Source organism: Hakea prostrata, chromosome 11 (genome assembly GCF_041222555.1).
Source record: "Hakea prostrata isolate BN-2017 chromosome 11, UWA_Hpros_2, whole genome shotgun sequence".
Taxonomy (NCBI): domain Eukaryota; kingdom Viridiplantae; phylum Streptophyta; class Magnoliopsida; order Proteales; family Proteaceae; genus Hakea; species Hakea prostrata.
The window spans coordinates 23,275,136-23,288,261 of NC_142610.1; the positions used below are offsets into that span (position 1 = coordinate 23,275,136).

At 33.5% G+C, this 13,126-nt stretch overlaps 1 pseudogene across 1 annotated transcript; it reads right to left on the minus strand.

The window, feature by feature from the left end:
- Positions 1-1,534: 1,534 nt before the first annotated feature.
- LOC149001014 (receptor kinase-like protein Xa21 pseudogene) lies at positions 1,535-8,315 on the minus strand (annotated as a pseudogene). Its single transcript, XR_016170655.1, has 4 exons — positions 8,210-8,315; positions 3,655-6,358; positions 1,988-2,472; positions 1,535-1,828 (listed from the first exon to the last, which is right to left on the minus strand). The product of XR_016170655.1 is annotated as a receptor kinase-like protein Xa21 pseudogene (transcript).
- Between the last annotated feature and the right edge of the window lie 4,811 nt (positions 8,316-13,126).

A 13,126-nucleotide genomic window follows, 5' to 3' on the forward strand; every position in this document is an offset into this window, starting at 1 on the left:
TTTAATTACAATTAATCAAACTTGTCTATTATTGAAACTACGTGGGTTCTGTTAACAAAAGTTGATGGAACGTTGCATTATACTTTATGCAAAATGCATTTAATTGATAATATAAAATGAAAAATAAAATGAATGCATGTATTATTGAAAATAAAGCTTTCTCCTTCAAATGCGGAAATCTTAGTGAAGATGTCAACTGGAAATGCTCAATCATTCTTGGTGAAGAGCCCGTATGTTCGATATCTAATATATAATGTATAAAGTTATCTTGATGATTGTACTCGAGGTACACATAAGTTGGCCAAAATGAACTCCAGATCACAAAAAATATAAAATGGTTTATTCTAGTTATTTTCACATGATTGGAATATAATTATAGAACCCATTGGTTCATATTTCTTCTATGCTATTATTTTCAGAATTTTGTTTTTTTGAAGAAATCTATCAAAATCTAGATATGAAATTGGTGAATTTTCTTTTGAACCGAGGTGAGAATATTGTACAAGATTAATAACGGAAGAACTGTCTTCTTTGCCTTTCTTCACAGGCCAAACAGTGAAGTTTATCAAGAAGACCACTCGTATCCAATCAAAGCTCAATAACAAATGATTATATGTGATGTCGGTTTTCATAATCTCAAGCTGATATTAGTAGGGTTTGTAAGGATACTTTGATCTTTTTAATATTAAACTAACAGTGTTACTTTTCAAGGGTACATTGCTAATTGAATTTTTTTAGAGTAATAAAAAAAATTTCAGCAAGTCAATGGAGAGCATATCTCATTTGCTTTTTTGATACAATTGTTATTCAATGGTTCACTGCATATGTATAGACTTAATTTTCATGTTCCAATGAGACGATCATCAAGATTATTGACGAATTGTTAGAGATTAAAAGGAACTTTTCTTGAATATTAATCCATGATTAACAAGTCAAACCCCTTTACATTAGATATTTGTGCAATTTGCATTTAGTTGCAATTAAATAAAATTTTCTATTACGAGTGGAAAGAAGATTACATTATAATTTGGGCAAAATGCATTTAATTAACAACATAAATGGAAAATAAAATAAGTGTATTATTGGGAATGGAGTTTGATAGAAATTCAAATGCAGCAATCTGCGTGAGGAGATTAGTTGGTAATGACTACGCTTCTTAGTGCAAAAGTCATGGATTCGACTCTCTTTGGTGATATATTTAAATTATATAATATGAATATCTACCTTAAGGATGTACTCAAAGTGTACATAAGTTGACCTAGATGAACATTAGATCTATAAAAAAAAAATGCAATTGATGTTCTACTTAGGCCAGTCTACACACACACCTTGACTATTCCTCCGAAAAAATTAGGTATATGAGAAAAAATGCTTCTTCTTTTTTTTTTTTTTGTGTGGTTGGGGGGGGGGGGTGGGGTTGGCAAATGAAATTTAGTTGTGTAGAGAATCACGGGAGAGGGCTCTTGTTAGGTACAAAGTTGGAGAATCTGTAAAAGGATGAACCTCATACTTTGAAACTCAAATTTCAAGACCTGTTTGCTACAAGGTAGGCATCTCCATTTCCATTTCTAGGGCAAGGTATATGACAAAAGAAAAGTGAACTGAAATTACAAAACCATGAAACAATGTCTTCTACTACCAAGGAAGAAGAGCAATCCAGACGATGAACAAAAGGGTTGGAGAAGGCAATTAAATATGGAAAAGCAATCTGAGAAGACTGTGATGGACTTATTTCCATGGCAGCAACTGAAAAAAAAAGAACATCCTGAAAAGTTTCAGCCTCCATTGTTGTAGCTGAGAGAGCCAGCCCTTCAGAATATTGATTGAGCTGCAATGAAACAATCAACAAATCCTATAATTAAACCTCACGACAACTATACAAGAGGTTGAACTTTCGTGGATTTCTTTACCAAAAAGAAAAGTTTTTCATGGATGTTAAGTAATCAACAGAACATAATGAATATAAAGACATTAATTTTAAAATCACCTTCTAGTCGGTATTGCTGCTCCTTATTTATAGATTCTTGGTATAAGAAAATCTTTCTTTGATGAGTTGTAGTTCCCTCAGAACATCATTCATGTTCATACGTTCTCTTGGTGATTCCATAGAGCATTGCACAGCAATTTCAATTAGTGAAGTAATAGAATTTTGCAATTGGTCTATCCTATGACTAGGACCTTCAATTGTATTAGTAACAATCTCTTCAGTTTCTTCACCATGCTCTTCTATGAGTAGGAATTCTGGATCTAAAATCTCTTCAGTTTCTTCACTATGCTCTTCTATGGGTAGGAGTGCTGGATCTAAAATTTGCATTACATGTTCAGGTAAAGCTGCCATTGCAAAGTTGCGGAGATTTAAGTCACCAGTAAAAATTTGATTAGTTGGCCTTTTTCCTGTGAACATCTCCAACAAAAGGATCCCGTAGCTAAATATGTCCCCTTGTATAGTCGCATTTCCACCCATTCCATATTCTGAAATTTAGCAGCCTCATAATGTTAAAAAAAAAAAAAAAAAAAAAATTTTGTATACTAATATATTTTTTTCTATAATAGAAATTATCTTACGAGATACCACAATTATAAGTACAATATTCAACACTAAGCTCTAGATAATCATTTTTATTTTGGGATAATTACTTGGTCCTTCTATACTATAGCTTAATTATTACTTTATTTCCTATACTTTTTTAAATTACTAATCCAACCTTAAACTTCACTTGTAATTACTGTTGCCCTCTTACTGTTAAACTCCATTAGTTAAATGATGTTGTGAAAATTTTTGTTTATTTAAAAGTCTCAAAATAAGCCTAAGGTTTTATTTTACTTATTTATACTTTATACTAAATTATATTATTACCTTAGTAATTAGAAAAAAATAACCGTAATTAGGTAGCCAATTTTTTTTTAATATTTACGTTTCAATTTGGTGTTGCTTTTTAATTTTTGTTATTCACTTTCCAATTTGATGTTATCAATTTGAAGAAGTTTCCATTTCCATTAGATTCATTTATTTACTGTCTGACATTGTCAATTTTAGGAAGTTCATCTTCTTAGCAGAAAAAATAATTTTTTTTGGAATTAAAATAATAAGGATACAATTCTAAAATTGGTATTTGACATTTTTTTTAATGAGGATAATATTGTATTTTGACTTTAATTTTAAAAGGACAAAAGAAACATTAAATATTCAACTGTAACGGTCTCTTAACACTATTAGAATGAGGGGGCAACAATAATTATCATAAAATCCAAGGTCCTTTCAGTAATTAAACTATAATATAGGAGGCCAACGGTCCCTTTTTATTTTTCCAATTTTGCAACCTTATTTCTTTTCATAATGTTAAGAAGAGTCCAATAAAACATAAAATTGTGATCCACCATAATTATTATTGAAAAATGTGTTAATATATTTAACCAGCCATCAAGAACAACGCCCAAACACCTAATAATAATCATTGTATTGAAGTAGTAACATAAATAAATAAATAAATAAAAACACGATCCTTAGGTTTGGAACCTGTTTAGAAAAGTATTTGGAACATGTTTAACAATCTAAAGAAATTTTATGATCAGAATAGATAAATAGATACAAAGAAATACAAATTTAATGCATTGAATGATAACTCAAAGTAAAATTGTGATGTTATTTGTTACCTGGAGCCACATAGCCAATAGATCCTTTAATCCCAATTGTACTGCTTTGAGTCTCAGATGAATTGTTGCCAGGTTCTAAAAGAAGTCTCGCCAAACCAAAATCACCAATATGTGCAATCAAATCTCCATCAAGTAGAATATTGCTAGGTTTCAGATCACAATGAACAACTGGTCCAATGATGTTATTGTGAAGGTAATCCAAACCAGATGCCACATCAATTGAAATGTTTAATCTTTGAAGAAGACTTAAATTTCCTAGAGGAATGTGTGTGTCTGTTGCCAAATGCAACCAATCATCTAGACACCCATTCGGCATGAATTCATAAATCAAGGCTTTGAAATCATTGCCCTTTGAATCAAGACTTGAGCAAGAAGTTAAAATCTTGACTAGGTTTCGATGTCGAATGTTTCTTAAAGCTTTGCATTCAGCCATAAAGCTCTTGTGGGCTCTTAAATTTTGAAGGTTGAGTACCTTGACTGCAACAATGGTTTCATCTCGGTCGATAATCCCTTTGAACACACTCCCAAAACTACCAGAACCCATGAAGTTAGCTGAAGAAAATCCTCTAGTAGCTTGGAATAGATCTTTGTAAGAAAGCTTTAAGAACTGTTCACCAATGAAAGCTGTGGATGGGGGTTTATTTTTTGATCTTCTTTTCAGGTATAGAGTAAGAAAAGAAGATATCAAAATAAAACCAAGAACCGCACTAATTCCCGCAAAGACTATTCGGAGAACATTGTACTTTTCTTGTTTGGTAGATCCATGGTTTGTACATGTAGGCAGATGTAACTGCATAATTCCACCACAAAGTTTTTCATTTCCCTTCACAGAAATTGCACTTGCATTTCCAAAAATTCTTGTCGTAGGTACTTCCCCTTCAAGATTGTTGAAGGATAAATTCAAACTCTTCAACGCTACAAGATTATCCAGATCTTTTGGGATTTGGCCTGATAAATTGTTGATTGAGAGATCTAAATATTGAAGCCCTTTCAAAAGAGTTATAGGTTGAGGAATGGTTCCTTCAAAGAAATTACTTCCCATAAAAAGATATTCCAAACTTTCACACTCACCAATGGAGGAGGGAATTTCTCCAGACAGTCTGTTATTGGAGATATCTAGTGCAGAAAGACTCTTCAACTTACCAATTTCAACTGGTAGGGAACCGGTTAGAGAGTTATAAGATAGGTTGAGAGATATTGAAAAGGCCGGAATAAGGAAGAGTTGCTTAGGTATTGGGCCTTGGAGTCTATTATGATCCAAGGTAAGGATTTGTAGGTGTTGGCACTTTCCAATACTCGAAGGAATGAGTCCATCCAATTTGTTTTCTTCTAAATGGAGTTCATACAAAAGAGTGGGATTGCATATTGAAGAAGGGATTTGTCCCGAAAGTCTATTTCCACCCAAGTATAATTTTTGAAGTTTTGGAAGATTCCCTATGGAAAATGGAATATTACCTTCCAGAAGGTTTGCCTCAATGCCGAAATTGGTCAAGCTGATCAGATTCCCTACCCCTGTAGGAATGGTTCCCGATATTTGATTACTTCCTAAAAGAAGATATGAGAGTTGTGTTGAGTGATTGGCTTTGAAGTTGGGAAGAGGTCCTGTAAAACGATTTTGATCTAGTTCCAAGTCTGTTAGATCTGTGCAATTCATCAGCAAAGAATTTAGAAAATCTAAACCAACTTCTTTCCCTGTTCCTAGTTGATTTCCACTAAAGAATAGCATTTGGAGATTCTTAAGATTTCCTAAATTGTTTGGGACGGGTCCAAAAAAATTGTTGTCAGCAAAATCAATTATTTCTAGAGTTGAAATATTGGAGATGGAGCTTGGAATGTTCCCTGAGAAGAGGTTGCGTGCAATTGCTAGTGTTTTTAGATTTGGAGTACTAAGGCCTATATCTTGTGGAATGCTTCCATGCAGCTTGTTTATGGGAACAGAAATCACTTCAAGAGCTGAGAGGTTAAATAATGAGATTAGGTAACATACCACATAGGTTGTTCCCACCAAGAGCTAGACTTCGTAAGTTTTTTAACTGACCAAAGGATTCTGGAATGCTTCCCTGCAGCTGATTTACACGCAAATTGATGGTTTGGATGGAGGAAAGGTTCCCAAAAGAAGCTGGTATTTCTCCCATTAAGTTATTGAAAGAAATATAAAGTGCTTCCAAGTTTCTCAAAGATTTAAATACTTCTACTGGAATCTCCCCACTAAAATTATTATAAGCGAAGTGAATTTCTCTTAGACGAATGCAGTTTGCCAAGCTGGAAGGAATTTGTCCTTGGAGAGTGTTGTTTCCAAATGCAACATACTGTAGTCGAAAGAGATTACCAATCTCTTGGGGAATTTCGCCATAGAAGCTATTGTTTTGAATGTCAAGGTAATGAAGAAAAGTAAGATTCCCAATGGAAGGAGATATGTTACCTCCCAAGCGCATCCCACGTAAGTCCAAACTGGTAGCCCTTTGTTGATGATGACGGCTACAATAGATCCCAACCCAGTTGCAGAAATAGATGGAATCATTCCAAGAACTTAGTGATCCATACGGATCATACGTCTGTTTCTTGAACTCTAACAAAGCAAGTCGATCTGTCTCATTGCTTCCAATGATAATCTTCTCACTGAAATTGACAGATTCTACCAACCTCAATGACCTGCCAAAGAGAACAATGAAGGCAAGAATAATCTGGACAACTCCCATTAGAACTCAAGAATTTTGGTAGGATACCTATTCTTTGTTTTCGTGTGGTTTAGGAAAACAAAGACAATCTTATTTATAGGAAAGCATTACATGCAACCAGAGAAGACCTTTAAAAGTCAATTCACTCACCTTATTTTTCTTTTTCTAAAATGACAATTTTATATATATTGGGGGTGGTGACTGACACATACATTATCATGGAGAGTTGAACCCTAAACTCTTCACTAGCAGGTGTTCATCACTGCCAACTGAATCAATTCCCTCATCTTATTATTTTATTAAATGCTAAAATATGAATGAATGAATGGCTGTCATGTGGAGCCAAAAGATGTGAAAAAAATTAATGAATAGCTATCTGTCAAGTAGTCCAGATAACTTGGACTTTGATTAAAACCTAGATTGAAATTTCTGTTGTGACTTTTTGGAAGATTTTTCTACTGGGTGAACTGCTTCGGAGACCATTTAAAACATAATATCGGGTGGCAAGAGGTTCAAAGTCTGTGAATTCATGGTCTGGAGTAGTCTGAGAATCTAAGATCAACTAGACAAATTTTTTTTCTTCGTATGGTAACATATTAAAAGGAATTCATCTTAAACTAATCCCATGCAAAGAGTGCCAGGGAAGATATTTGTGCAATTTGCACTTAATTAAAATCGACCAGCTTGATCATTATTGAGAAATTATTATGGTACCAGTTGACCATGAATTTTTATTTTATTTTTTGGTTAAAGATAAGGTTGTATTATAATTTACGCAAAATGCATTAATTGAAAACATGATTACTAAGGCAAAATTTAGTCATCCCTTCGTTGTATTGAATAAAAAAAAAAAAAAAAAAAAAAAAAAAAAAAAGAAGAAGAAGAAAGATAAGTTTCAATTAGAGGTCGTAGGACCTCCTCAAGGGGGCATGAAAAAAACCCCTGAAGGCTTTCAATCGGTGGTAGAGAAACCCAGTTTCTTCCAAAAGTGACTTTCTACCATTAAAGAGCTATAATTATTTTCATGCCATTGGAATACAATTGTAGAACCCATAAATCTTCTAAAATATAATTTTGAATTTTTTTTTTGAACAAATCTATGATCAAGAAATAAAATTAGTGTCAAGCTTTATGTTTTTAAAATTGAGTGTATGAAAAAAAAAATTGAGCTATGATGGACAAAAGCAACTGGTCTTGAAATTGCATACTAAAACCCAAATATTCAACAACTGCAGTATCTCAATTGAGTTATTATGATCCAGCTTGTGATGCCCTAGGCTGGTATCAGGTTATATTTTCAAAATATATTCTTAAGTGAGAACAATAATACTGCAATACATCTTATTATATGATCTAGAACTCTTTCCTTTATTTTTTTTTGTAAGAACACTAAATCGCCAAAGATAATATTCTAAATACAAGCATAATCAATTTATTATCACCTTCTGATAAAGCATAGTTGCCATGACAGCTGATTCTTACTTCAAGAAAAATTTCTTTGACTACGTTTAGCCCCTCACAATATCATTATATTCATACGTACACTCTCTTGTTGATTCCATGAAGCACTGGACTGTAACTTGATTTCATATATTGCATGACATAGGAATTTATTTTCAAAGTTTTTGATAAACATTAAATGGTCAAGACAACTTAATAAATGTAAATATAAAAAGTTCAGAATCAACCCCTTGTTGGGGTAGTTGCTCTTCATTGATAGGTTCTTGACTCAAGCAAGTCTTCCTTTGATTAGATATGGTTTCTTTAGAATATCACTCATGTTGATATGTTTTTTGGAGATTTCATGGAGTAGAGCACTGCAATTTTTATTATTGAATTAATAAAATCTTGCAACTTATCTACCCTACGACTAAGACCTTCAATCCTATTAATCAAAATCTCTTCAATTTCTTCACTGTGTTCTTCTTCCAGTAGGAGCGCTAGATCTAAATTTTGCTTCACATATACAAGTAAAGCTGCCATTGTAGAGTTGTGGAGATTTAAGTCATTAGTAAATATCTGATCTGTTGGCCTCTTTCCTGTGAACATCTCTAGTAAAAGGCACCCATAGCTAAATATGTCTCATTTTATGGTCACATTTCCACCCATTCCATATTCTGAAATTTAGAAAACTCACATTGTTAGTATAACAATAAGAAATTTGTACATATTTATTTTTTCTATATAGAAATTTGTATACACTATTCGACATATATAGTCTGTCCCTCCCCCCCCCCCCCCCCCAAATTGGCAATCATATTTCTTTTGATAATGTGAAGAAGAGTCCAATTAGACTTAAAATTGTGATACACCATAATTAAGATGGAAAAGGTGTGTTGATATATTCAATCAACTATTATGAACAACACCATAAGTTTAATAATCGTTGGATTGAAGTATAAAGCAAATAAAGATGATATTTAGGTTTGCACCCTGATTTAAGTCATTATTTAGAACATGCTTAGCAGCCTATAATAAAATCCTGATTAGAAAAGATAGAAACAAAGGAATATAAGTTTAATGAATTGATTGAAAACTTACAATAAAATTGAAATGTTATTTGTTGCCTGGAGCAGCATAACCAATAGATCATTTAATACCAATGGTACTACTTTGAGACTGGGATGAATTGTTATCAAGCTCTATAAAAAGTCTCGCTGAACCAAAATCCCCAACATGTACAGTCAAATTTTTGTCCAGTAGAATATTGCCGGTTTCAAATCACAACAAAACAGCTATTGTGAAGGTAATCCAAAGCAAAAGTCACATCAATTGCAATGTTTATCTTTGAAGAAGACTTAGCTTCTTGGAGGATTGTGTGTCTCCATAGGCAAATGCAACCAATCATCTAGACTCCCAGCATTCGGCATGAATTCATAAACCATGGCTTTGAAATCATTGCCCATTGAATCAAGACTTGAGCAAGAAGTTAAAATCTTGACTAGGTTTCAATGTCGAATGTTTCTTAAAGCTTTGCATTCAGCCATAAAGTTCTTGTGGGCTCTTAAATTTTGAAGGTTGAGTACCTTGACTGCAACAATGGTTTCATCTCGGTTGATAATCCCTTTGGACACACTCCCAAAACTACCATAACCCATGAAGTTAGCTGAAGAAAATCCTCCGGTAGCTTGGAATAGATCTTTGTAGGAAAGCTTTAAGAACTGTTCACCAATGAAAGGTGTGGATGGGGGTTTATTTTTTGATCTTCTTTTCAGGTATAGAGTAAGAAAAGAAGATATCAAAATAAAACCAAGAAACCGCACTAATTCCTGCCAAGATTATTCTGAGAACATTGTACTTTTCTTGTTTGGTAGATCCATGGTTTGTACATTTACACAAATGTAACTCCATAATTCCACCAAAAAGTTTATCATTTCACTTCACTAAAATGGCACTTGCATTTCCAAAGATTCTTGTTGTGGGCACCTCCCCTTCAAGATTTTTGAAGGATAAATTCAAACTTTGCAATGCTATAAGGTTGTCTAGATCTTTCGAGATTTGACCTGATAAGCTGTTGATTGAGAGATCTAAATCTTGAAGCCCTTTCAAAAGAGTAATAGATTGAGAAATGATTCCTTCAAATAAATTACTCCCCACAAAAAAGATATTCCAAACTTTCACACTCACCAATGGAGAAAATTTCTCCAGACAGTCTGTTGTTGGAGATATCTAATGCAAAAAGACTCTTCAAGTTACCAATTTCAACTGGTAGGGAACCAATTAGAGAATTGTAAGATAGGTTGAGAGGCATTGATAAGGCAAAAATAAGGAAGAGTTGCTTAGGTATCGAGCCTCAGAGGCTATTGTAATCCAAGGTCAGGTAACATATATAGCTGTCTACATTTGCCAATGCTCAAAGGAATGATCCCATCCAATTTGTTTGATTCTAATTGGAGTTCATACAAAAGAGTGGGATTGCATATTGAAGAAGGGATATGTCCTGAAAATATATTTCCAACCAAGAATAATCTTTTAAGTTTTGAAAGTTTCCCTATAACAAAGGGAATATTACCTTCCAAGAAGTAATTTTCGAACCCCAGAAAGTCAACTTGTTGAGATGCCTGATCCCATTAGGAATGGTTCCTGCTATTTTATTCTCTCCAAACAAAGCTCTTCGAGTTGTGATATGGTGTTTGCTTCAAAGTTTGGAAGTGGACCTTTAAAACCATTACCATTTAGTTGCACCTGCTTCAGATTTGTAGATCAAATAATTTACAAAATCCAAACCATTTGCTTCCTCCCCTATTCCCAATTGATTTGCACTAAGGGATAGTATTTGGAGGTTATGAAGACTTCCGAAGATGTTTGGAATGGGTCCAACTAAATTGTTTCCACCGAAATCAATTGATTCCAGCATTGAAATATTGGCGATTGAATTTGGAATGTTTCCTGAGAAGAAGTTCCATGCAAATTCTAGTAATTTGAGATTTCTGAGTATTGAGGTCTATGTCTTGTGTAATGCTCTCATGCAGTTGGTTTACACAGAAATCATTTTTCAAAAGCTGAGAGATTACATAATGAGACAGGTAACTTACCAGATAGGCTGTTTGGACCAAGAAATAGATAGCGTAGGTATTTTTAACTGACCAAAGGATTCTGGAATGCTCCCATGCAATTGATTTTTGGCCAAAAAAATTAATCAGATGAAGGAAATATTCCCAAAAGATGCTGGTAATTTTCCCATTATGTTATTGAAAGAAATATAAAGTACCATACAAAAGACGTGAAGGATGAACTTTTCTCATGCTGACCCAAGAGACTTGGAGGATTGAATAGCTATCATGTTGACCCAAAACTTGGGAGTTTGATAAGTGCATTGTTGTTGGGATAAAAGATAAATAATTAATCAAAAACAGAAAAAGAAAAGCTAAAGTTTTTCTCTAAGATCGTTTTATTAAAATAACAATGAAAAAAGAAAAAAACACCAGTTAAAAACTAAATGAGCAGAACAGACCTCGTTTGGAACATAGGATATTAAGCGTATCAATTCTCTGATAGTGTTTCTTTCCAGCTTCAGTTTCATGTTCAACCCTATTGGATTTCCTCTTGAAGAACCACAGGCTCTTTCACATTTGATGTGGCCTTTCAAGTTGTAACCTGCTTTGCAACTGGTTCATGAGAGCTTCGTTTTCGCAAGACCTTATCTTGGTAAGTGTGTGTGTTTTTTTTTTTGGGTAGTATTTATTTTGAAAGTTGAAGAAATGAAATCAAAATGGCACAAGAGCATTTTGATCATAAAAGTTAAGTAAACTTAAGAAAAGTGATCTGGTCATTATTAAGAAAGTGTCCTTTTTATTTTCTGAATACTAAAAGGGAGGCAAATGCGGAAATGTTACTTTTCTTTACAATCATCACTTGAGTCAAACCTCAATGGGTCCAAATGAAAATTAACTTTCTCTTCTTGCAATATCCCACTTAAAAATCTAGATTCTCTCCCGAAAATGCTGAAACTTCAAGGAAATTTAATGGTTGTCCAATCAATGGCTATTGCATCGCATATGCATCTCAATGCTTTAATGAGATCATATACCACCACAATCAAAGGTCAGCTCAGCTAGTCGTAACCTATGCCTTTAAGAGGGGAGGTTAACATTCAATCCTCCCCGATAATATATATAATAGTCTCCCCCCCCTATTTAGAAGGTTGCATTAGATATTTATACATGCAAGTTGCAATTAATTAGATTTATCCATCACGTACACTACTAGGCAAAGGTATCATTGACCATGATCAAGTTGTATGTTAAGATAAGGTTGCATCATAATTTTATTTTACAAAATGCATTTTAAAAATGTAAAATATAAAACTCTTGCAAAAAATTTATATAAGTCCAATGGCACCATTATATTGATTACAAAAATAATGTGTTGCACCATATATAATATTGTTTGTTTAAGTCAACCGATAGATAGCTATAATAAAGCTGGGGGGGGGGGGGGGGGCAAAATGATGTGTTAATCGTTGGCACCATTATATTGATTACAAAATAATGTGTCCATAATTGCATTGCACCAAATATAACATTTTTTTTTTTTGCCAAATTTAACTTCTTTTTTTTTTTTACATTTTTTTTATGAAGTTTATTTGGGCCAACTTGCGCGCACCACGATTACATCCTCAAATTAATGCCGCCGAATGGGTGTGAACCCAAGACCTCCCCGTGGGAGGTAGAGTCTTTAATGTGTCATTGTTCAAGTCAACCGATGTCTACTATAAAGTTGTCATTGTACCATATATAACATTGTCATTGAACCATATATAACATTGTCATTGTTCAAGTCAACCGATGTCTACTATAAAGTTGCTGCAAGGGTGGGGGCAAAATGATGTATTCATTGTTGCCACCATATATATATATATATATATATATATATTTGTTTTGAGCTCTATGGTTCAATCAAGCCCGTTTACACGCACCTCAAGTACATTTTTAGGATAGCTTTTATATATAATTTAAATATACCACTAAAGAAATCTAATCAAATTATTTACAGTAGAAAGTAAAATAATGTGTACACCGTTAAATTGTTGGTTCAGTTGGCAATGATCAACATCTCTTAGCAAAGAAGTAAAGATTTGACTTGACCGAGTATATATCTCCACCCCCAACATATATAAAACGTCAGTTACAAAATAATGTGTCCATGATCACTAGTACCGTGATTTTGTGTGAGTCAATCATTGATGTAATGTGGGATAGGGTGGTGATGGGGAGAATAAGCAGGGAGAGGAGTGGGTCCCAAAGAACTTTGAATTAAGAACTTTGAAATTTTATGACCTCTTACTTATGAGG